At 34.3% G+C, this 25,000-nt stretch overlaps 2 protein-coding genes and 1 long non-coding RNA gene across 7 annotated transcripts in view; 2 read left to right on the top strand and 1 right to left on the bottom strand.

Moving 5' to 3' along the window:
• LOC115229316 (L-threonine ammonia-lyase) overlaps window positions 1-25,000 on the bottom strand; it is a 498,130-nt gene that overhangs the window by 209,527 nt on the left and 263,603 nt on the right. The gene's annotated exons all lie outside the window — the stretch shown is intronic.
• LOC115226162 (putative amine oxidase [copper-containing]) overlaps window positions 1-25,000 on the top strand; it is a 57,419-nt gene that overhangs the window by 17,042 nt on the left and 15,377 nt on the right. The gene's annotated exons all lie outside the window — the stretch shown is intronic.
• Window positions 21,092-25,000, top strand: part of LOC118761912 — an 18,040-nt gene continuing 14,131 nt past the window's right edge. The window contains exon 1 of the long non-coding RNA XR_004997732.1: window positions 21,092-21,352. This is a non-coding gene — a long non-coding RNA (uncharacterized LOC118761912). The remainder of the gene's footprint in view (window positions 21,353-25,000) is intronic.

The following is a 25,000-nucleotide window of genomic DNA, read 5'->3' as shown; positions in this document are numbered from 1 at the left end:
AAAGTAATGACAGCCTTTGAGAAAGAGGGAAAAACCTCCTCATAGAAACCAATCTCCAGAAGAAAACTAAAACTTTCAGATAGGGACCGTCGGACTCTTACGCGAATTGTTAGAAAGATTTACAAAAGTACAGTTCCCAAAATTACTGCAGAGCTTAATGACCACCTGGAGAACCCAGTTTCCACAAAAACTGTTCGCCGAGAGCTGCACAAAGCCGGATTTCACGGAAGGGCTGCAATTAGAAAACCACTACTTTTAGAAACAAACGTTGCAAAGCGTTTAAAATGGAGTAAAAACGTACAGAATTGGACCCTAGAGCAGTGGAAGAATGTTATTTTCTCGGACGAGTCATCCTTTACCTTATTTCCGACCACCGGCCGAGTATACGTGTGGAGACAGCCAAAAGAAGCATTTGACCCAGACTGCCTTCTTCCAACTGTTAAACATGGAGGAGGATCTGTGATGATTTGGGGGCTATATCTTGGAAATTCGCTGGCCCAATGGTTTTCCTTCGTGACAGAATTAATAGTTAAGACTATGTAAGCATTTTATCTGATCAAATTCATCCTATGGTTGCGGAACATTCCGGAGGGAAACGCAATCTTTCAGGATGATAATGCACCAATTCACACTGCTAAAGTTTTTACTGAATGGCATGAAGAACATTGTAGTGAGGTTGAACATCTTATCTGGCCACCACAGTCCCCAGATGTCAATATTATTGAACATTTATGGTGCATTTTAGAAAAACAAGTAAGGAGTCGATATCCTACACCATCACCACTACAAGAACTGGAGATTGTTTTAGCTGAAGAATGGACAAAAATTCCTTTGGAAGCAATTTAAACTTTGTGCGAGTCCATACCTCGTAGAATTCAAGCTGTAATTACTGCCAAAGGCAGTCCTACTCCATATTAAAGTAAATTTGTTTTGAAATTTTAGGGTGTTTCCATTATTTTGTCCATCCCTGTATATATATTATATATATATATCAAAAATAAACTATAATATATATACAGATATAATAATATATATATATATATATATATATATATATATATATATATATATATATATATGTATATATATATATTATGTAAAGAAGAACAACGAAGTAGTGGTATTTAAAATCATATATGTACATTCCAGGCTTTCGTAATATGTGGCACCTTGGGCAAGTGTCTTCTACTATAGCCGCGGGCCGACCAAAACCTTGTTAGTGGATTTGGTAGACGGAAACTGAAAGAAGACCGTCGGATATATAATGAATTGATTGCACTGCAATCGTTAACATTTATGTATTAACTTTGTTGGTACTTCACTAGCAGTATTTTGGATATATATTATCCCATGGAGAGTTGCATTTACAACCCCTATCTCAATTTGTAACTATAGTTAACTTTCTGAGGAATATGAATTGTTAATGCTTGTATACTTGATAGCATCCCACTCATTACCTAAGTACTGACAGTGTATGTAATAACACCCAAATAGTACATTTGTTCCTGAAAGATCATTACTGCTGGTAAAATGGAGAAAATGCTAATCAATTCATCATGAAGGATGTACCTATCCCTAATAAGGACCACTAACCAAGAGCAAACCTACAGTTTCTTATGTGGTGGTTTAATAAAGTATGTTTGAGTATTATCTGGTAATTGATATTTGATTTAGATTATTTCTCCATTTTCTTATCTTGTATTAGAATTGTGGTAAATCATTTTACCTTTGCCCATATAATACAGTAATGAATTGATTGCACTGCCATCATTAACATTTATGTATTAACTTTGTAGGGTACTTCACTAGCAGTATTTGGATATATATTATCCTATGGAGGGTTGCATTTACAACCCCTATCTCAATTTGTATATATACATATATATATATATATATATATATATAATATATATATATATATATATATATATATATAATATATATATATATATATAATATATATTATATATATAATATATATATGTATATTTATATGGGTGTATCTTTGTATCTGTGTTTGTCTCCCCACCTCGCTTGACAACCGTTGTTTGGTGTGTTTACGTCCCGTAAACCTAGCGGTTCAGCAAAAGAGACCGATACAATAAGTACTAGACTTAAAAGAATAAGTTCTGGGTCGATTTGTTCGACTAAAAAACCTTTTAAGCTGGTGCACCAGGATGGCCGACTGAAACAAGTAAGAGTAAACGAGTGTATATATATATATATATATATATATATACACACACACATTATTTACATTATCTACATTTGACGGATATTAGTCCTCATCTTGTTTGTTGTTGACGCCTTCGTCAGGTGTCTTGCGAGACCAATAACCCAATGTAGAAGTCAATATACGTATTATTTCAGAACGAAGTGTTGGCAGAGTATAGAGCGGTAATAAGAAAGTGAGATGACAAAGAAATAAATGACTATCTTATGAACTTCGTTAGCATACAAGTGTTTCTGCTAAAAGATGCAGGGGACTCATAGTTGAGTGTCTGAATAACACGTTATAGCTTCATCGGAGCCTCGAATATGAAGTGCAATTTATTTGGGAAAAAATTACATTTGTGCCAAAAAAGGGAACGCTATGAGATTGCACGAGAGACAAATACATAACATAGGATAATAAGATGCCAAAAAAAAAAGATAGTAATGGTATAATAATGTAAATTAAGATGTGAAAAGGTGGTATGAGATGATATTAAGCAGAGTTTAAGATTTTAAGAATAAGGAAGAAATCTTTATAATCTGTAAACAAACTATATGAGAGAAAACGGTTAACTCTATAATACATTTTAATTTTATTCTATCTTATTCTACTTATCAATTATTTTTATCGATTTCACTGTATATATATTTACACTATATATTCTGTCCGCATTTAACACATTTCAGTCCTTTCCTTCCTTATCGCTCTTAAAATCCCGCTTCATCCAAATTCATGACATTCCCAGCATATTACTCTTCAACTTTATTTAGATTTCTTTGCTAACAAGAAAAACTGTCCCATTTTCCCCACTTCATTTGTACATCCATTTTTCCCCTTCCACTATCTTACTTTACACATCCTTCTCTTGCTTTTCCTCTTTGATTCTCTCTTTCCTCTCCCCGTCTGGTTTTCTCTCTCTCCCCAGCTGTATACATATGTGTACTTCTAACTTAGTAGCTGACTCACTATCCTAACCATATATATATTAAAATTTTCCACCAATTTCTTCCTATTTTTGAAATACTGTATCTGAGAAAGGTTTACAAAATGGATGTATTTCCATTTATATTACGCAAACCTGAAACGTACGTATTAAATGATCTCAAAATATCACTATTTGGTTTGATTTCATTATCACAACTAATACGACTCCATGCCACTACACATTAGCTGGTTATGGACCCATATGTGTACGTATACATACGTGCGCACCTCTCTCTCTCTCACACACACATACACACACTCACACGCATAAAAATATCTATGCAGGCGTGTGTGTGTTGTGTGTGTATGTGTTTATGTATTTAATAACACAGGATCAAAGACCTTTATTTTATATTCGATATATAAAACAATTTCAAATTTAAGGCAATTCTATGTAAAATGAGATAAAATATTCCTAATATTTATTACAACATATTTATTACAGCTAACAAGTACAATATTTGTGTGTGCATCTCTCTTCTATATCTGTGTTATATCATATTTCTATTAGAAATATAACTCCATTGCTGAGTCTCTACATTGATATGTGAGATATATTAAAAACACACCGATCTCAAATAAATTATTCTTTTATTATTCTTCTGGATCCAGTCATTAGGTTGTAGCCATGCTGGAGCTCTGCCTTCTTGAGTATGTTTGATTATTTTTGATAATATCCACCTTAGGAAGTTACTGGTATTCATTGTAGTCAACTGGTTGGAAGATAGTTGATCAAAGTGTCATTACTTATTATAATATATATATAAAGGAAATGAAGAATATGCTGACAAAATAATTTAAGTAAGGGAGAGTGTATTTAATTAGGTGAAAGTTATTTTTTACCGGTTGCGCATTTGTTATGCTTATCAAAAGATATCTTTTATAAGCATATCAAATGCGCAACGGTAAAATAGAACTTCCCTAATTAAATACACTCTCTCTTACTTAATTATTTTGTCAGCATTTTCTTCATTTCCTTTTTTATATATCACAACTCGTGTTCCACATCTCCTTTTTTTAAATATATACATATATATATATATATATATATATATATATATATATATATATTCTACATATATTTACATCTATATATATATGTATGTGTGTATAAACCTACTTGCATATATGTATATTACATATACATACTGTATATTACATTTGGTCTAACCAGAAGCAAACAAAGTCATGATTGAGTGGTTAGTAAGTTCGTTTCGCGGCCATTAGTGAATTTGGATAGAGGGGAAACTTGGGTACAAACTTGTACCAGTAATTCATAAGGTCTAGCTATGTTATTCAGTATCACTTCGATTTTACTTGAGAATTATGTGAAAGGTATATGTGTCTGTGGAGTACTCAGCCTTTTTGTATGCTAACGCAATGTGTCGGTCATCCAGCTGATCAACAGGAGAGTCCGTAATTTAAACTCAGATTGTGAAAGATAGTTATTAAGTGCCATAAGATATTTTCTATTCCCTACCGAAAATTCTGCTGCACACCGCCACCGCCGCCGCCATAAGATATTTATCTGTCCTAATCAAACTCTGTGTAATTTGTAAAGGTTGCTACTGAAAGTTGTTATGAAAATATTTTACCCCTTTTCTTTATCTCTTTCCTCCTTAATTGTTTTCAATTAGGATTCAAAACACGATTAAGTTAGGCAGAAGTTGAAATTCTAACCCGAAAAAGAAAAAAACAAGCCCCCCACCCCACAAACAAGCAACGAAAAACCCAATGGGAAAAACAACCCAAAGTAATACATCACAAAATTACAGATATATTTAATGCGTATACACATCTGTCTTCTAATTACACACACACACACACACACACACACACACACACACACACACACATGTACATATATAAACTGATACTCTGTCGGTTACGACGACGTGGGTTCAAATTGATTCAGTCAGCGGAACAGCTTGCTCGTGAAATTAACGTGCAAGTGACTGAGCACTCGCCAGACATGCGTACCCTTAAAATAGTTCAGTGTAACAGAGAATGTGACACAGCTGGCCCTTAGACATAAATACCGGTACGACTCATTTTTTACCAGCTAAGTGGACTGGAGGAACGTGAAATGAAATGTCTTGCTCAAGGACACAACGCTCCACTGGAAATCGAACTCACGACATTATGGTCGTAAGTCGAATACCCTAACCACAAAGCCACGTGCTTACAAACACCCCACCCACCACATTTATATATATATATATATATATATATATATATTTACACACAAACGCACAAACACACACATACACACACACACACGTACGCACGTACGTACTCACGCGCACATACATACACATCGTGTTGTAATCCAAAACCTGAAATTGCTTGATAAATAACCAGTATTGAAAATTTTATGTGAATTGCATTTCGTGCATTGCAATTTTATCTCTTGTTATTAAGCCTGGATGATCTACAGATTATATTTTAGAAATGAAAACAAAACATGAGAAGTTGTTAAACATCTAATAAACAACTTCTCATGTTTTTTTTCTCTATACTGCTTTATAAACACATATACTTGTACATTCATGTATATATGAATGTATACGTACATACAAGTACACGTACACTGACATACTCACACATATATACCCAACATATCAATACTGCTAATCAGAATTGTTAACCATTTACATGAGACACATCTATCACTCCAACGACATAATTAGTTGACCATTGCTAACCCTAACCAGTGTATTTCAGCCGAGATAAGCCCAGCGGTATGATTTGTCTGCGTGCCTGACTGTCTTTTTGTCTGTCTGTCTTTTGCCAGTCTGTCTATCTGTTTTTCTCTCTCCCCCTCTCTCGTTCTCTCTCTCCCGACGTCGTTACCTGTTTCAAACTAGATTTATAAGATATACACCAACTGTTCTTGTTATTTAGACCATGCTTGAAGGTCATCTCTGACTGAGAAAGTTGTCCAGGCTGGTTATGGTCTCAAAGCCGTGACATAGTGTTTTTATAAGGTATAAAGTACAATGGTTGTAGGATTACATTTTCCAGCTTGTCCTATATTTTCTAAGGCGATATAATGTGATTCAAAAGAGACTTGACTGCTATTTCAGACCGGTCAAGAGTCCACGTCATTGCTTTCTTGTTAGTTCCTCAGTCGACAATCGACTGTCATCTATCTAACCATCATCTGTATCCATTTTGATAAGACTGCATTTACAAACAGATTGATAGCTTACAGTAAATGTGATCGATTTTTACTATGTTTGCTAACGCTCTCATACATGCATAAACTTACACTATAAATAACCACTACATGCCTCTCCTTTGTCTTCATTACGGGATACGATTTTGAAAGTCTGGTATAAATTATATAAATAGTCTCATATAATTTGCTAGTTTTATATAAACTTCTTCTTATGAAGAAGCATTCAAAATATTTTCAAGACATCTGATAGTATAAGGATGCACATTAGTTATAGCTTCGAATATTCGGCAGACTTGGGATTGCTTTCAATCCTCGATTTCTATCTGAAAATAACTGTCGAAGGCACCATATTCAGCTACTCCACGGAGAGTGAGTCCAAGAGAATTTGTGTAACAAAAATGAAGTGTCTTGAATGTATAAAGACGGAAAACAAGGGCGAGAAATTCCAGAGGTTCTGCAACATTTAGAAACGAAAAATGTATAGCGAGACCTTTATTAAGTTAATTCCGAAGAGTATGAGAAAAACGAAAAAGGGAAGAAAAATATACATGTAAAGCAGAAGACCTGATGTGTCAAGATTCATCGCTGTTACCGATGTAACTAGATTTCTTGTATGGAGAAAATGGTTGAACATACGAGTCACTGATTCTGTGACTTCACTGAAGAAATATCTGTTTAAAGATGAAGTTCTAGTCTAAAAAAGTATATATTTTTAATATTTTCTGTTAAATGTTGACTAAAGTTTTGTAATTTCTATAGTGTACGCCATCGAATGCAAAAAGTATGGCATAGACAGCGCATGTGCTTAAAAAGATATTGACGTAATAGAGAGCACATGAATGTTGAAGCACGGTCTGTTAAAAAAAAAGCATTTCTATGGCTATGAGAATAGAGAATGAATGTTCTACCAAGACTTTTGATATAAACTCGAGTAATGCATATTAAAATAAGAAGAAACAATAAGGACTCAGAAAACTAAAGATTAATAATTACTCTGATTTTTAACGACTGTCTACAGTCAGTTGCGTGATTAAGATATGACAACACACACACATACATACATACATACATACATACATACATACATACATACATACATGCATACATACATACATACACACACAGAGACACACACACAGAGACACAGACACAGACACACACACACACACACACACACAACACACCACACACACACATGTATAATACATACATACTAGCCAGCGAGTCTCTCTCCGTCTGTATTAATAGTTTTGTCGTTTACAATTTTATATCCATTTAAAAATTTTCCGTTCGAAAAAAGATCTTTGAATAATCGAAATATGGAACATATATATTGTTCATTGTGAAGTGGATTTTTGTTAATTTCTTGTTTTCTTGAGGCCAGTCTGTCAAACTCATTAGAACTTGAGATAAAATGCTATGTGATATTATTTCCGTCTATTTAAGTTCTGAGATCAAATTCCACCGAGGCCAACTTTGCCTTTCATCTCTCGAGTCAACTGAGTCTTTCATTTCATTTCATCAGGTCATTTTTGCCTGCCATTTCGATAAAAAGATTGATCAAGTACTGGGTGATCGATATATTCGCTCTCTCCACCTTTCTTGTACCTAAATTAGTAGCAATTTAAAAAAAAAATTTATGTTAAGAAGACAAAAGATTTCCAGTAAATTATAAGATCAAACTTTGGGAAATCTTGTTCTTAAAGCTTAGTTCGGCTTTGATAGAACCGACCAATTATCAAAGGCCTTTCAGATGTAGCCATCTTGCCTTATTATCTGGCATACATTATCTAGAACCACATAATCTAATATAGCAGATCACGTGTCTATTGAAAAGTCCCAGTTATGGGCCAAATAGCAGAAGATGGTCAGTTTGGCGGTTAAGGTACACAGGACAAGTGTCACACAGAGGCCCGCCTGGGTTTGGAGATGTCTTGATGTTATGTAAACCAACCCTCTATTCACTGTCTAAGCATTAAACAGGTCCAGTGCTTCAAGAGTTAACTGGGGAGAGAAGGTAACTAGCTGAGTAAACGGTAGATATATTGACAGAAGACAACAAGAAACCGCTGATGCATGTTTATCAAGATAAATAATGAATTTTCAAACGTAGTCCGTGACCGCGAGCGCCTGTAGACATGACACTTGAAAAGATGTAGTGCGAGAGAGAGGGGAGGGAGAAAGAAAGAGAGAGAGGGGAGAGAGAGAAAGAAAGAGAATAAATAAATTACATTTTAATGTACATTGAGAGAGGGACAGAGTGAAAGAGAGAGTGAAAGAGAGAGAGAAAGAAATAGCGAAAGAGAGAAAGAGATAGTGTGAGAGAGAGAGAGGGAGAGAGAGAGAGAGAGATTGAGAGAGAGAGAGAGAGAGAGAGAGAGAGAAAGACAGAAATTACAATTTAATGTACGTTGAGAAAAAACGTTGTTACATTTTCATCACGAATCATTTTAAGAGGGATCGGCTGTGCTGTGAATGAAATGATCGAGGAGAAACAGGAAAGACTTCGTTCTGAATAAATTTGTCTTTCACATAAAATAAGCGATCGTAAATAGGATTTCGAAAAACAAAGATGAAAGACTTTTACAATATAAAAATATTATAACAAGTTCTTTCATCTTTGAAGTTGCATAGTTTTTAAAATTCTTTATGATAAATGTACAATGTAATTATTGTTTCTTTACGTCGGCAGATTGGTCTCGACTTTAGGTTAGTTCTAATTGCACGACACGCTAACATTCGGACATTACCTCCACGCATGCACACACAACACACACACACCACACACACAGACACACATATATATATATATATATATATATATAATATATAGATATATATATATTATATATATATATATATATATTATATATATATATATATATATATATATACATACATATGTGTACACATACACACACACGCAAACGCGCACACACACACATATACTACATATACATGTCCAAATGCATATTCATACATGCATACGCACGTATGCACGTGTGCAAATAAATAGTTCTATAGATGTATACGTAAAGCTGTATGCCTTTGTACAAACATATATACACAAACACTCAAATATTTACATGCATAAATACATACATTCACACATACATAAATGCGCGCACACACACAGACACACACGCGCGCGCGCACACACAAATATATATATGTATATATATATATATATGTATATATATATATATAAATATATATACACATATATATATATATAAGTATATGTATATTTAGAAGTATTCTTTAAACCTCAACTCTACAGGTCTTCTACATGTTATATGGAATATTTACTCAATTATGGGAGTTAAAGCTTTTAATCAGTCGAAACGCGATTTTTCTTTTTTATTCTTTCTTTCTTTCTTTCTTTCTTTCTTTCTTTCTGTATTTCTTCTGTCTTTTTCACCCTGACTCTCTCTTACGCACACTCTCTGTTGCATATATACATACTATGCGCATACTTACATTTATATAGAATTTGTGTATATATATATTAGTATATAGGATGTATGTACATACAATATATTTAATTATAACTGAAAGCTTGTATATATATATATATATATATATATATATATATATATATATATATATATATATATAATATATAATTATTATACATATATTACATATTATATATACATATATATATATACATATATATATATATATATATCTATATATATGTGTGGCATATGCATATATAAATCCACTCTATAATTCAGTTATCGATTAATTATTGTAATCAAGGTTTTTGCCTTCTGATTGATTCTCTGCCGAACCACCAGTGGGATTGTCTGGCACACTTTAAGCTTCTTATCTTTGAAATTCTTCACATCCTAATCTATAATGAAAACTTCCTTCAGGTCTGTCCAGATCGAAAGTGGAAAGGAATGGGGAAGAAAATCATTTAGTAGTTGTATGTATGCATGTATGTATGTATGTGTATATGTATATGTGCATATATATATGTATGTGTGTATATGTTCATTTGCGTTGCTATGTATGAGAACATGCATGTGAGTGTATATATATATATATATGTATATGTATATATGTATGTATATATGTATGTATATGTTTGGGTGTATGCATGTGTTTGTGTGCATATATATGCATCTGTGTATAAACATATGTATATATATATATGTGTGTGTGCGTACGTATACGTGTGTGTGTTTGTGTGTGTTAGCAGAAATTTGATCTGTGCATAGCCATATATAATTACGTTAGCTGAATGCATTGTATTTGTATATATGCCTTTGTGTAAGATATACAGTGTGTGTGTATGTGTATTTGTGTGTTTGTGTATGTTTGTGTATGTTGTGTGTGTGTGTGTGTGTGTTTGTGTAAATCCGTGTGTTTGTTAGTGCTTCTAAGGATCAATAATTGCGCTTGAGCTAAACATCTTTGATGTCATTCTACTCTTTATGTGATTTAAACCAAACATTCTCATTTTGAGACAAGGTTTTATCTGCTGGCATTGTAGAAACAGTGAAAAACCGAGCTGGTGGCAGTCAGAGGAATGTCATTGATATTGTGAAGGGTAACAGGATATATTGATTCTCCATTTGACATTATCATTGAATGTACTGTCCATATTTGTATATATGTGCAGATGTATAATGATGCAGATAAATCAACCAGCCAATCAGGTCTCTTGTTGCATAAGAACTGGTTAACTGCAAGCTTTATTGTATTGTTGTTTGCAGTTTGTATCAGCAGTCGTTTATTCATGTAACTACGGTTTCAAATATTGGCACATGGCAACAATTTCATGGCAGCGGGTAAATCGACCAGATCAACCCCAGTGCTTAACTGCTGTTTTCATCTCCGAAAGGCTGAAATTCAAAGTTGACTTCGGCGGGCTCTGTACTCGGAACGCAAAGAGTCAGAAGAAATTCCACTACACACGTTGTCCGACACATTATAACGATTCTACAGCCTTATACTTATGATGGAGAACAAATATATTTTCATTCACACACACACACACACACACACACACACACACACACACACACACACACACACACACACACACACACACACACACACACACACACACACACACAGTGAGCAGCTGATGACTTATACGGTGGCTATTGCTCGCAGATTCATAGGCACGAAGTCACGCACTTAAATACTCAGAGTTTCGCATTTGGTTTGAAATGTGAATCCTTATTGGTTGTTGTTAAACTTGTTTCTCATTGGACGAGCCAAGTTACTTGATAGAAATTATTGGAGACTGCTGTTGTGATTTACTGCAAGTGCTGTAATAGTGATATGCACCACTAGGAATTTGGGAAGCAATTCAATCGAGATGAATTTTCATTCGCAAGACAATAAAATCTCCCATTTTCGGTGGCACTTTCCTACTTAGGTGGTCAAAAATAAACCCTACCAAAAAAATTATGGTACCTATGTGACGGCAGTTTTCTATTTTGTGTTTGTGTGCTTCTTCCGTTGTTAGAAAATCTGAGGAAATCAGTAGAAAGCATGTTTCTTTCGTAGATTCGAAATATATGTTCGGTTTTTCAATACACATACATATGCACAAACAAAGTGCCACAAACACTTATAAACAAATACTCATAGTCACGCCACAAACGCAACAAAGAGTTCATAAACAAGAGTTCATATCGGTTGCCCAAAACAGTTATAAATGGAATAAAAGGGATAATAACTTGTTGGAAGCACGCAACACTGTATGACTGAAAATTATGCTGGTTCAACTGAAAAAATTGATCATTTTCCCAAAGCTTTAAAGCTTTTACTATTGGAATACAATGAAACAAAAGATATTCGTTATGTAAATCTAAAATATTAGGTATTTTGTACTTACATATTTTCAGTCGTTTAAGTTGGGTAGCAGGTAAATGTCTAAATCGGTGAATTTAGCGATAATTTCAAGGCAGTTACTGTTTCTATCATTCACTTGTGCTTACCAGAGAGAGTCACTTGGTTCAATAATTTCTTCTTGATAATACTCTGCAGCAGGAAAAAAAAAACCTTCCCACATATGATTTAAGTAACTTGGGTTTCCGGCAAGTAGAGCAAATCTAATTGCAGTCTTGTATTCAAATGTAGATTACCCAGCAAAGGCCTTAGCAACATCATAAGGATGAAAACGAAGGTTTTGCCTATGCCTGGATTGTTTTATTAGAAACAATAAATGTTGAATCAGATCACTGAGAACGCATCTGAGCGTTTAATTTATTTCTACAGAATGATTATGAAAAATAAATACGTTGCTACTGTGAGGTTTCAACTATCTTAAGCAAACACAAACAGGGAGGTGCAGCAAAATCACTGATTTCCATCATGTACTTCGAACAGGATAATATGACAGTTTTGAGACAATCTTATATGTCGTTTCATTGGTGACTTTACCAATCCTCTACAATACTGCTAGTCACGACCTGTGTTCGTGTGTTATTCTTTAAACAGCCTTAACTATGGGGCGAAATCTACAAGTCCCGCTATTATTCCATTACTCGATACACGCACATGTAAGTGTACAGTTAAATACATGTAAGTACACAAGAACGTCTACGCCACACGTACATATGTATCTTTCTTTTTCACACACACGCACTTCCCATATATATATATATTATATATATATATATATATATATATTATATATATATATATAATCTATATATATATATATATATGCATATATATATACAAACACACACACACACACACACATTATATATATATATGTGTGTGTGTGTGTGTATATATATACATATGTATATATATATATATATATATATATATATATATATATACATATATATATTATACATGTATATATGTATGTATGTATGATGTATGTATGTATGTATGTATGTAGTTGCATGTATATATGATATATGTATGTATGAAGTCAATTCAAATAAACGAATACAAAAACGGAAAATTCGAACGTGAGGACGTGCACAAAAATGTATTAACTTGACTCTCGGAGAAAGGAGAGAGCTTCATATTTCGCGCATAGCTCTTCGTCGGAGAGGAGAAAGAGAAAGCTCCAAAGATGGCGAGGAAATCGCCAACAACCCACGTGTAGTTACACACATATACATACATACACAGATGCATACACACATATATATATATAAATACATGCACGCATGCATACATACACACATACATAAACACTGTGAACTTTCATTCAAATAATTACTCACCGTTTACTCACGCCCAAATATTATTCCCCCGCCGTTTACCCAAACATTTTTTCGAAATCAATTTATACTTAAAACCTCCCAAGACACATAAGCAATGTGCGTGTGAAGTTTAAGAAACATCGGTCGAGCTCTTTTGGCGCAAAACGAGGACATACCGATACAAACACACACACACACTCACACAGGCAGACATTTTCAGTTTTAATATATAAGATATATATTTGTCAACTTGCAAATGTAAAACCTGTTACCCCGAGAAAGAGGAATTGCTAAATAATGGGTAATTTTCTCCTCTGGCTGCTTTCCTTTCTTTCTCTCCCTTTTTCACACCGGTTGCGCAGCTGACCGGTCGTAAATTCTCTGTGTTTCACTATCTTACTATTTGCTCTTTTCTAATTATTTAGGATGCCTTCTAAGCGTTACCCACCATTCTTGTTTTCTTGGCCCAAAGGCTATATTTTGCTCGTTTCTTATTTATTTCGTCTTTGTCCCTCGTCTTAAATTACATTTATTCACTTTCGTATGTCCACTCTGTATTGTTTGTTTGCTCTTGGCCTCATATTCTCTGCAACTTTCACAGGCACTGCCTGTATGGAAAGTTTTCACTCTTATCATTATTGGTGTGAAACTGAGTAATACCATCTAGTTGATAACTCATGAAGAATTAGGGACCTTCTGTGTATCTCTCCCGCCCGGTTGTACACTCAGTGTACGTTACACGTTTTTCACCTGTCGTTCTGATATATTTTTAATCGATCGAGGGGTAAAAAAGCATTTTTAGTTGATGGATATGTTTTAGTAATTCATTTTGATCACCTATTTTAGTCGATTTGTACATACTTTTTTCTTGACAGACCCTCCTATATATTTTGTATTTTTATATGTGCGTAGATATTTTTTACCTTCTCTGCTTATATATGTATTTCCTTTATATGTTGAAGGCCATGGTATTATTTGTATATGATGAAATGTATAGAAGCGTGAGGTTATATAAAGTCGTTGGCCCAAATTTGATGTTTGTTCTCTGATCAATGATTTACATACATACATACATACATACATACATACATACATACCTACATACATACATATACATATATATATATATATATATATATATATAATATAATTATATATATATAATTTCAAAGCTTTCGTAAAAGTTACCTGATACAGTTTCAACATTTTAAAGAATGATACATTTAAAACTTATCCATTAAAAAAAAACAAAAAAAAAACTTGAAGATGTTGAATAACGAAAGCGCTTACACACAAGATATACACGAAACGAAAACTTCCTCCCTAAAGGTTGGTGACATTCTCTTGTCTAGATAATATTTTTTGAAATAGTTAATAACTTAAAAAATGTTTCTTTCAGTAAACACCCAATCTGTGTGTGTGTGTGCAGCGGAGTAGAAAGATGTTAGTCAAATAGGTTCTGATGCTCCAACTTGTTTTGTTTCATCAATCACAATATAAGTTTTGCTTCTGTATGTAATTGAGCATAAGAAAATATACATACATACTATATATATAATATATAACTACACACACACTTCATAATATATATATATATATATATTATATATATATATTATATATATATATATATATATATATTATATCTTGAATATTGCCAACTTAAAGAACACTTTTTTTGTATATAATGTATATTTGTATATATTGCATAAGTGTATGTAAATAAATAAGTCATGTACATATTTGTATATTTATGCATCATTAGATGTTAGTCCATCAAGTACACGCGTAATATATGCAGGCATACATAGATATATGCATATAAAGAATATATTAGCATATATGTAAATTTACAACAAGACACATATACCTATACACATATGTACACATGCATATATATATGTATGTATATATAATATATGTATGTATCTATCTATATGTACACACACACATATACATGCATACTTAATATACAGTATTACAGATCATATGACGTTATAATTTTAAATTGCGTCGTGTTATTAGACACTTCTGCACTAAATACACATGCATATGTATGAATATGTATATGTATGTAATGTTTTACATATATATATATATATATATATATTATATATATACACACACACACACACACACACACCACACACACCACATATAATATATATATATATATATATATATATATATATGTAATATCTATCATACATGTATATTGAATATATCTATAATACATAGCATATGCGCATATTATATATATGTATATATACATATATATCTATACATATTCATACACACACATATACACACACGCATATATAAATACATGCATATATATTTACATACGCATTTACATACCAAATAAAAAGCGCACGAAAAAGAGAGAGAGAGCAACTGGGTGAAAGTGGGAGGTAGAGACTAATACAAACATATACAAATGCACGTATACACTAATAATTGACGCCACATACAGGTGACTATCTATGAGGCTTTAGAAAATCTCATCTAAAGAATCTATACCAGAGACATAACAGAAGTGCTACTTTGATCTTTAACAAGGAAGCCGATACATTGCAACACTGTCGCCAAGATCAGTAAAATCGATCCGGTTAATTGGCAAGTGGTTTAGCTTTTATCTAGCAAGATGGCGGACGCTAATCTATTTACGTATGCAAGAAACGAACGATACGCTCTGTCATCCTGTGTGCTGTTATCATAGATTTCAACTAACCATTGAGTATGAACGGCCATATTGTGTGAGAATTGGAAAAACCCGTGCATATCTAATTAGGTTAATCCTAGTATTAGATACAGACACCGCTCAATAAATTGAGCCCGAAAATGGTCTTGCTTTCATTTCCTTTCATCTATGTTCCTTCTTTATCATTTCATGTTATATTATTAATATTATTATTATTATTATTATTATTTTATTATTATTATTATTATTATTATTATTATTATTATTATTATTATTATTATTATTTTATTATTCTTGTTGCTTTTTATCATCATTATTATTGTTGTTGTTGCTGTTGTTGTTATTGTGGTTGCTGTTGGTGTTATAGATATTATTATTATTGATATTATTGTTGATGCTATTATTATTATTATTATTATTATTATTATTATTATTATTATTATTATTATTATTATTTTATTATCATCATCATCATCATTATTGTTAGTATTTTTACTGATTATTGTTGTCGTTGCTTTTCCTTCATTTTTCTTTGTGCTTGCATCTGTCTTCGTGATCCAAGTTTAAAGTCATGTTTACAAATAAGTATGCTCTTTGTATATAAATATTGTAATATCTTGCATAATTTTTTCCCGTGTGTGTGTTTCGTCTTTGTATTGGGAAAGTTCATGCGTGGCTTGCTTTATTCATATTTACCTGCTGTATTAGAATGAAGTAAGTGCACAGGGTATATATACTGAATATATATATATATATATAACCTAACATATATATGCATCTATACACACACACACACACATATATGTATATACATGTACATACAGATATACATGTGTATATTTATGTGTGTGCGTGTGTGTATTTGCTCAATAGTTTTACTACAGAGAATTGAACTCATAAATTTCTCAGAAACCAAACATTAAGCAAACATAGAATTTCGGAGATGTTAATTCAAGAAAAGCCATTTTATTACAGAGGACCTTTATGTTAACATGCGTGCACACACCACACACACAACACACACACACACACACACACACACACACACGCACACACACACACACACGCACACACGCACACACGCACACACGCACACACACGCACATATTTATATTTTTCTTGTGTGTGCTCGTGTGTAGTGCGTTTGTGTGCATTTGTTATGGCAACGGTGGCGAACGCGAAAAAGCGTAGCCGGAAGAGCCAAGGTCGAAACTTAGAATAGACTGTCCACTTTTGATACAATAAATGTGTATATCTTATCCACTGCCTTTGTCGCATTTAGTTCTGTATCAAATAATGTCTACACTACGTAATATATGTTTTTACATCCTTTACAATACTTATATTACAATATGCATGTATGTATGTATCTACCTATCTATATACATACATGAATTATATATCTATATATATATATAATATATATATATATATATTTATATATATTATATATATAATATATACGCACGAACACACACATACACATATGAATCTATATATGCATAATTGTATATTACTTACGCATAACGATACGTATATCAATATAATTCAACAAGTCTGCAAATTTTGGGAATACTAAATGGGAAATGAATATTTTACAAAGAATAACATACTTTGATATTTAGTTACGACGGAAGTAGAATTAATACGAAAAAGTAATAGAAGCACATACATAGATCGTAAAAGTGTATAGAAGCACGCGCATAGATCGTAAAAGTGTATAGAAGCACGCACATAGATCGTAGCCGACGGGAATCGTCTGTCATGGGCGTCAGAACACCCTTATCACGTTATTTCAATCTATTGGAAATCATCAGTAGGAGGTATCCGGCCATTGTATGGCAGTCAAATCTTGCTGACACGATATATAGAATATCAGCATATTTTAAGATACTGATGCCGCAAGTAACTATTATGGACGAAAGCAGTATAACTACCAGTTAATACCACGTGATATAGGATTTTCAGCACCCACGACAGAAGATTTTCGTCTGCTACGATCTATGTCTGAGCTTTTATGCACCATGCGCCTATGTGAGTGGATCTCTCGAGGCTGATAATGCAGTATTCGGTGTTCTAATTATAGGCTAGTAATTCGTCTACTTTTAGGAAACAAAATAGAACCGTAGTTGAGTGCATTGGACTATTGTATGAAACAGCCCAAACGGATTTGAGGAAAGATGGCATTCAAAAGTTGTTATTAAAACATATTATTTATTATATAATTACTAAAATATATTATTTTTATATTTATAAAAATATAAGTTAAGTTGGATATAAAGATTAGCTTTTGGTATTAATGCTGCTTCTGATGCTAATAGTTAATTCTTAATGAGCTTACTGGCTATTTGCGAAATCAGTGTCTGAAAAGACGCTGATATTCTATATATAGTATCAACGAGATTTAACTGGCATGCAGTGACCAAACGCTTCCCAATGATATCTCGTGATATGGAAGTCCCGGCCTCCATGACAGACGATTCTCGTCTGCCGAGAGAAATGTGTATGCTTTTATGCACCAAATACCTACACGAGAAAATCTCTCAAGGCTAATAAAACAGTATTCGGTGTTCTAACAAGATATCCTTGTTAAGTTGGAAATAGATTTTTAAAAAATGAATATTTTCTGCAGAAAGAAACGCTGTGTTGGCTGCCATCGCCATATTTATTGTAGAGCATAATTGGTTTCGAGAAAAAGAGGAGAAAGAAGGGGGGGAAAGAGTGAGATGGAAAAGAATAACGAATAGGAGGGAAACGACAAGAAAGGAGGAGAAAAAGGAGAAAGAAAAGAAGAGTGAGAGAGAGAGAGAAGAGGGAGAAAGAGAGAGGAGAGGGAAGAGAAAGGAAAAGGAGAGAGAAAGGTAGAGGAGAGGAATCAAGAGGACATATAAAAAGAGACGGAGGGAGAACTGATGAGAGGAGAAAGAAGATAAGCGAGAAGGTGAGCGTGAAAAACTGACCTTAGTCCTTGACAAGCATTTAAATAGAACTTGGAAGGATTCTAACACAGAGTTCTAAGAACTAAACAAATACTATAAGGATTTTTATCGGACGCTGTATCTACTCTAGTAATTCCACTCTCTTATACATAATATACATATCTACAGATACATAACATATATACACACATATACGTACATGTATACACATATAAAAAGGTTGAAAGGTTCCTAGCGAGTCATAAGGCCGGTTTTCCGTGGCGTATATATTCCCCACGCCCTGGACGGGAGCAAGTCCGTAAGAAGGTTACTCATTTCTGTCAGTCGAGTGGACTGGAGCAACTTGAATTGAAATATTTTGCTCAACAACATTCGCCCGGTTCAAGAATCGAACCCACCAACTTGCGATCATGAGTGCAACGCTTTAACCACTAAGCCACGCTACTTCATCCACACGTACACACATATATATACACTTGACCATACACACACACACACACACACACACACATATATATATATATATATATATATATATATATATATACATTCAGTCATATACACACACATATGCATACTTATGTAAAATTATATATAAATACGTATGGAAGAGAGTAAGAAAGAGAGAGTGTGTGTATGAGGGTAAGATTGAGAGAACGGGTTATACGTAATAGATAACGGTCCTCTTTGTTTCTTTTTCAAAGAGATTGTAGTTTTAATTCTCAATAATATTTCAATAAGGTTATTTGTTCTAAAATTTATGTATTTTTGTTAGTAATTCTGTGATGGATATCTATGATGCCTAATTGAGAATACATTCCTGATAATAGGTACAGGCCAAGTAAAAATGTTGTATTGTAATTCAACGTCAGAAGTCTCCTTTTTCATCTGTCACCAAGTATAAATATATAGATTATAAGAATTAGTCAATATTGAGCTCATTTAGTTCGTCTCCTCCTCCTTGCTCTCTGTTTATATATTCATATATATATATATATATATATATATATATATATCTATATATATATATTTGAAATTTACAGGAAAACAAAAGAAGAAGACAGGAGGATAAACAACGAACAGGTGTATTAGTTTAACGCTTGGGAAGGTGGAAATGTCATTTATGATTCGAGCCTACGCTCTTCAACAGAAAGGAATACGAGAAAATAAACAGAGAGAGAGAATAAAAAACCTTTTGGAGCCAGCGGTCAATCATGGCGGCTGGCTGGACAGAGGTAGTTAGACAGGAGAGCTAGGGAGAAGGGGAGATAATAAAGTATTGGTGATCCATAAACGAAGGCGCGCGTGCGTGTGTATGCGAGAGTGTGTAAGTGTGTGCGTGTGGAAAAGGGCTGATGACTTTAACGTGTGAATGTGTGCGTATGTGTGCGCCTGTAATGTGTGGGTGTGTGGATGATGGTGTGGTTGCTGGGAAGTGGTCAGTGCTAGTGTGTGCGGGGTGGCGTGATGTGATGCGATGGTGTGTGGTGTGGTGTGGCGGTGTTGGGGTGTGGGGATGCGAGGATGAGGTGTGGGGCTGTGAGGGTGTGGTGTAGTTTTGGGTTGGGGTAGGAGTGGAATATGTGGGAGTAAAGAGAGGAAGTAAGTGTGAGATGTAGAGAGGAGAGGAGGGGGGTAGAACTTGAGGCGAGGGGAGTTGAGCCCATTGGAGGAAAGGAGCGAAGAGAGAAGATTAATTCTTGTTCACGATGAAGGCGTGCCAAGACAATTCAAACACAGACAGGTGTTGTAATGAATGACCGGTAGAGCGGAAATAGCGCGAGACCGGGGTGTCATTGCCGAGTCTAATGTCTCGGAGGTGCTCCGCGAACCGGTCAGTCATGCGGGGTCCCGTTTGACCGAGGTAGAGAGGACAGAAAGAGCAGGAGGTGCAGTAAATGATGTTGCTAGAAGTGCATGTAAAGGAGTCAGTGATATGATAGGGACGATGATGGCTGCCTATGAGGATCGTGGTATTGGAGAGGTAGGGGCAAGTGCGACAGCATGGCGGGAGCAGGGAAACGAGCCAGGTTCGCAGGTGGAGTTAGGGAAGAAACTGTGAACCAGGAGGTTACGTAGGTTGTAGGTTCGTTTGAAGGAGGGTAGGGGTAGGTTGGGGAAGATGTACGAAATGGAGGGGTCGGACTGGAGTCAGCGGAAGGCTCGGGGAATGGTGTGTTAGAGAGGCAGGGTGGAGGGTGGAAGGTGAAGGGAAACAGGAGACAGGTAACGGCGGGGCGGGTGCAGGGGAGAGAGTAGAGGCACGATCCAAGGAACGTGCTCTGGCAAGGGCGTTGTGGATAGTGGTGAGGGGATATCCACGAAGGATGAACTGGCGAGCCATGAGTTGAAACTGAGTCTCGAAGTCATGGTTGTTACTGCATAACCTGCGCAAACGGAGGACTAGGGAGTAGGGGATGGAGAGCTTGGTGTGGGTAGGGTGGGAGGTAGAGGAGTTGAGGTATAAGTGTGAGTCGGTCTGTTTGTATTGGATGGAGGTAGTGAGAGTGGAGTTGTGTATGTTGACCGAAATATCGAGAAAGGCGAGGGAAGTGTTGGAAATGGTGCACAGACTTGAACCGTTAAAGACGTCTTCCATTTTTTCCTGAGTATCAATCTAATACGTCGTTTGTTGTTCTTCCATCTCGTTTTTGTGCATTCTCTCTCTCTTCTCTTCTATATATATATATATATATATTATATATATATATATATATATATATATATATATATATAATATATATATATGTATATATATGTATATGTATATATATGCATATATATGTATATGTATATATATATATATAATATTTATCTGGGTATATATATATATGTACATGTATCTATATCTACCTATCTATCTATATATATATACGTATAATATTTATGTAGATATGTATATCTACATGTATACTCTCTCTCTCTCTCTCACACACACACACACACACACACATATATATATATATATATATATATACGTGTTTGTATACGCACATATATATATATGTGAATGTGTGAGTGTATGATTTATATGTATATGTGCGTACATGTATGTTTGCGTGCGTGTGTGTGTGCGCGCGACCGAGTGTGTGCATGTGTGTGTGTGTAATTTCTTTCTTCTATTCGCTCCTGTTCACAAACCAATGATATTAGTATTTAGCGGCAAAAACCTTCTTAGAAGATTTCACACATCAGAAGATGCTGTGCCACAGTTAATATTCAAATTCACTTCGCCAGTCTTCTATCTCTTTGACTGTTCTCAATATCTGTTAAGATGATTGTGCAGTGTTGGAAAGTAAATATAAACAGTGTCAATCTTTGCTGTCAAATGTTTGCAAAACTTCAAGTTATTGGAGGAACGCTAAAACGGTCTTTTATTGAGACAGAAATTCAATTATGGTTTGAAAAGAATATTTACAGTAATATCGAGGCTGGACTAGACTGGACTTGGCCTAAGCTAATCCGAAACAGCTGATGGAGAAATATTTAAATGAGAAATTAAAGTATTTAATGAAATGTCATCCATTCACTTTCCAGGCACTGTATCACACCAAATTCGCAACGAGACAAGCAGAGACAAGATTCTCGATTATTTCATTTGATTTAGTTGCCGCTGGGATAAAATATATGATAAGTCAACAAGAGAATCAGTTTTCTCTTTCATCCTTTCAGGGTAGATTATTACAGTACTATTTCAGGGAGTGGTTAGTTGGTGGAACAGTAAGAACATCAGGCTAGAAGCGTTGTGCTATTTGATTCCGTGTCTTTGCATTCTGAGTTCAAATACCGTGTGTTATACACGTGGTATGTTAAATATGCTATATACTATACAAGATGTATGTTATACATACCGATTATTATACTTGTGCATTATACACCTTGTATACTGGATTTTTATCTAGCCGATCGGCTACTCGCAACATCAGTGAATGTTTTATCTATTTTTTCGTATATCAGAGGCAATGAAATCTAGTTCGGGCATGTGGCTGGCTGGCTGGGAGTAGACACCATTGAACAGGTGCAAAAAGGCTGAAATGCATCTGGCATTCTCGCTAGCTGCTCTAAGACAAATTTTCATCTCCCTCTGATAATTATTGTGGTCCATAAGAGAATACATCTGAGGACGAATACCGTAGTAACTGGTCTATCAACAGTGTCTATACATTAAGTTTGATACACAGATCGTTATACGTCGTGTATGTTATACATAGTATATATTATACAAGATGCATATTATAAAAGCAGTATCTGATGCTGTCTGTTATTATGTATATTATGTAATATGCATCATGTATGTTATATATGATGTAAATTATATTGATATGTGTTAAATCAGTATATACATATGATAATGTGTGTTATGTATGTTTTATACAAGATGTGTGTAATAATTTAGGATGTTGTATCAGAAAATACATTCATTTCTATTAAGGTATCTAATATTATTGTATTATCTGGTCTGGGATTATAGACTATACGTTGTTGTCATAGCAAAATTTTGAAATATAAGTGAAATGAAGGAGACGTATCTCATCTGTTGTTCATATCTATCGAGGGATTTATTCCAGCAAGCGATTTCTGTCTGAAAATACAGTCCTGCCCCAGTTTACCGCGAGGGACAGGTTCACTGAATACTTTGGATACAGGAAAGGATGGCAAGCATCTTTTACGGGGCATATGAACCACCGATCATTTGGTACTCTATCAATGCAACCATCATCGCTGGCCTTTATTAATATATTTTGAAGACGCGATAAGTTAAACGAATCGCTAGAGCGACGGAAAAATTGCGTCGTGGTATTTCTCCAGGGTCTTTACATCTTGAGTTCAAATCCCGACAAGATCAACTCTACCTTCCATTTTTCTGGAATCAGTGAAATGAAGTATCAATCAAGCTGTGGGATCGATGGCATCGATTAACCCCACCCCCTCAAAATTGCTGGCATTGTGCCCAGATTAAAAACAGTGTTCGTTGATTTTTAAAAGGGGTTAATAATAAAAGTTAATAAATAGAAAGGACATGCACGAATGAACCTAGCTATTTTATAATTACTAGATTAAGTTTTAAAAAATATTTTTGGATACAGCAAATTAATAAATATATTGATGTTAACACATGCAATTAACAGCCGTCTTGTCAGGTTTTGGTTTATAGTGAAGTCATTTTTTTCGTATTGATGTTTGTACATATATTCATACATTCATTCTTATCTATCTATCTATCTATCTATCTATCTATCTATCTATCTATCTATCTATCTATCTATCTATCTATCTATCTATCTATCTATCTATCTATCTATCCATCCATCCATCCATCCATCCATCCATCCATCCATCCATCATCTATCTATCTATCTATCTATCTATCTATCTATCTATCTATCTATCTATCTATCTATCTATCTATCTATCTATCTATCTATCTATCGATCTATCTATCTATCTATCTATCTATCTATCTATCTATCTATCGATCGATATCTATCTATCTATCTATCTATCTATCTATCTATCTATCTATCTATACATACATACATAATGCATACATACATAGATATATACACACACGTACATATATATATATGTGTGTGTATGTATTACACACACGCATGCACACGCGCACGCGCACCCACCCACCCATGCGCATACATATTCGAACAGAGTTATCTAATACTTTCTGGTACTATCTTTGTTGCTACTATATTTTACGAGAAAAAAACTCAAATAACTAAATTGACATCAACTCGACAATATAAGAACACTAATATATTGGAATAGAAACAT

The sequence above is a fragment of the Octopus sinensis genome, linkage group LG2 (assembly GCF_006345805.1).
Source record: "Octopus sinensis linkage group LG2, ASM634580v1, whole genome shotgun sequence".
NCBI classification, from domain to species: Eukaryota; Metazoa; Mollusca; class Cephalopoda; order Octopoda; family Octopodidae; genus Octopus; species Octopus sinensis.
Note: the sequence above shows the minus strand (reverse complement) of the source record. Positions and strands in the feature narration are given on the sequence as shown.